The sequence below is a fragment of the Heptranchias perlo genome, chromosome 12, assembly GCF_035084215.1.
Source record: "Heptranchias perlo isolate sHepPer1 chromosome 12, sHepPer1.hap1, whole genome shotgun sequence".
Classification (NCBI taxonomy): domain Eukaryota; kingdom Metazoa; phylum Chordata; class Chondrichthyes; order Hexanchiformes; family Hexanchidae; genus Heptranchias; species Heptranchias perlo.
In genome coordinates, this window is record NC_090336.1 from 65,297,587 (window position 1) to 65,300,086 (window position 2,500).

A 2,500-nucleotide genomic window follows, 5' to 3' on the forward strand; every position below is an offset into this window, starting at 1 on the left:
CACACACACACACACACACACACACACACATATTATTTACTTTTATTTTTAATTGAATTTTAGAACAGGGAGATGGAATAGGGGCTTGCTCCGTCCACTCCACGCATCGACCCAGTATTGCAGTGTTTCTGGGAACGGTGCAGCTCCCCGTGGGGAGATATTCAAAAGGAAAATCAGCTCTTTCCCAGTGTCTCTGTGTGTGTGTGTGTGTGTGTGTGTGTGTGTGTGTGTGTGTATATTATTACTGAGAATAAAGCTGATATCTCTCTCTCTCTCTCTCTCTCTCTCACACTCAGAGCTGCTGTGGAAGGAAACCTTTTTAAAAAGAACTTTCTCAGCTCAGTGGTATTTTTTTCTTCTCCAAGGCTGAGTGCCGCTCGCACGTAGCGATATAATTCAAAGTGCAAAATAACTTGGCGTCGTTGACTTGAAACAAGCAGGGTCTGCTTCCAAATGAAAGCTGCGCTCCCGAACTGGACTGACTGTCTGTCTGTCTGTCTGTCTGTCTGTCTGTCTGTTTGTCAAGGGGAGGAAAAGGCGGTGGTGGTGGTGGTGAGGGTGGAGCTTTACGCTCAGGAGGGGAGACTTTCTTTCAGAGGTGCCAATTAATCTGCAGCAGAAAGTCATCCCCCCCCAACCGGGAGTCGAAGCCCGGTCCTGACCACGAGACCACCGGGGAGAGCTGCCTCAAGTCCCTGAGGGACCTGGACACGAGGCCGAGGACACACGCACGCCTGCTGCACTGGCAGCAGCGACCAGCAGGGGTCCGACCGGCTGATCCTTCCCTTTCACAGGCAGGCTTTTGGCCCTCGCTCAAACGACAAAGGTGTTCAGAAGGAAGTCCTGGGGGGAAGGCATGGAGGGACGGACACAGGGAAGTCCGCACAAAACAGTTCCCCTGGAACCTCTGACCCAGAAAACCGGGTTCCTGGTGAAAGCAGTCCTGCCCCGCTCTGCCATTAACATGACAACGGACAGGGCCCGGACCAGGCGCAGCGGACGGTAGCGAGCAGTCGGAGGGTGAAAATCCGCCAGTGGGTGAAATGGAGAGCCGTGCGGTGAGAGGAGGCGGAAAGCGGTTCGCAGACTTTCGCTGTACCTCCGGCGGGCAGCGCCGCACCTCCGACCGCTCGCTACCGTCCGCTGCGCCTGGTCCGGCCGCACGCGACCAGCCGTACCCGGAGGAAATCGGCCTCGGCCTTCCCGAGATATCAGTCTCCAGGTGGGACAGAAAAACCGGGGGCCCCCGGCTCGCTTTCAGCGGCCCGCTAGTCGACTTCCCGGCGTGCGAACGCGATCCTTCCGGTACCCTTCGGTGCCCCTTGCCCGACTCTAGCTCCGGTGGTAAAGCGGAGTCGGTCGGTCTGACGGCCGCCGAGTTAGCAGGCGGAAAGCGGTTTGCAGCCTTTCGCTGTACCTCCGGCGGGCAGCGCCGCACCTCCGAGCGCCCGGTACCGTCCGCTGCGCCTCGTCCTGCCGCACGCGACGAGCCGTCCCCGGAGGAAATCGGCCTCGGCCCTCCTGAGATATCAGCCTCCATACGGGCGTCACAAATCAGTGGACATGGTCAGCTGCAAAGCAGTGTCATTACAACCTTTCATAAACGACAGGGCAGCACCGCACTGCACTGCACCGCACTGCACCCCACACTACATCACACTTGCCTGCCTGCCTGCCTGCCGGCCTGCCGCTGCCTACTCTCACCAGCGGACCAAAGTGAGGATAACACCCCGAAGCAAGCATCTCCCTTGCCGCCCACCAGCCCACACCAATCCCCTTGCCTGCCTCCCACAAATTCCACCAGCGAGGCAAAGTGAAAATCAACCCCCAAAAAACGCACTCCACACCGGCCATCGCCCGCTATACACCCCCCCTGGGGCGAATATTAAGCCCGAGAACACCGACTGTAACCAACCGCAGTGAAAAGTTGAAGTGGCAACTCATTAACCAGATTTACACTTGGCAACTCATAAACCAAATGAACAAAAAATCTGGTTAATGAGTTGCCCAAAATAAATCTGGTTAATGAGTTGCCACTTCAACTTTTCACTGCGGTTGGTTACAGTCGGTGTTCTCGGGCTTAATATTCACCCCGGGGGGGGGGGGGTGGGTGATTCTGGGGGTAGTGTCCGGGAGGGTGAGCCTTTTATTCGGCAGGAGGCGTGTGGGGAAATCATCAACCTGTCAGACGATGAGTTGTCACAAACGCCATTGCTTAATGAAAGCTGCGCTCCCGAACTGGACTGACTGTCTGTCTGTCTGTCTGTCTGTTTGTCAAGGGGAGGAAAAGGCGGTGGCGGTGGTGGTGAGGGTGGAGCATTCCGCTCAGGAGGGGAGACTTTCCTTCATGCCAATTAATCTGCAGCAGAAAGTCATCCCCCCCCGACCGGGATTCGAAGCCCGGTCCTGACCACGAGACCACCGGGGAGAGCTGCCTCAAGTCCCTGAGGGACCTGGACACGAGGCCGAGGACACACGCACGCCTGCTGCACTGGCAGCA

The 2,500-nt window shown here is 57.1% G+C and overlaps 1 pseudogene; it reads left to right on the forward strand.

The window, feature by feature from the left end:
- Positions 1 to 31: 31 nt before the first annotated feature.
- Positions 32 to 148, forward strand: LOC137330060 (U2 spliceosomal RNA; annotated as a pseudogene).
- The last annotated feature ends 2,352 nt before the right edge of the window (positions 149 to 2,500 follow it).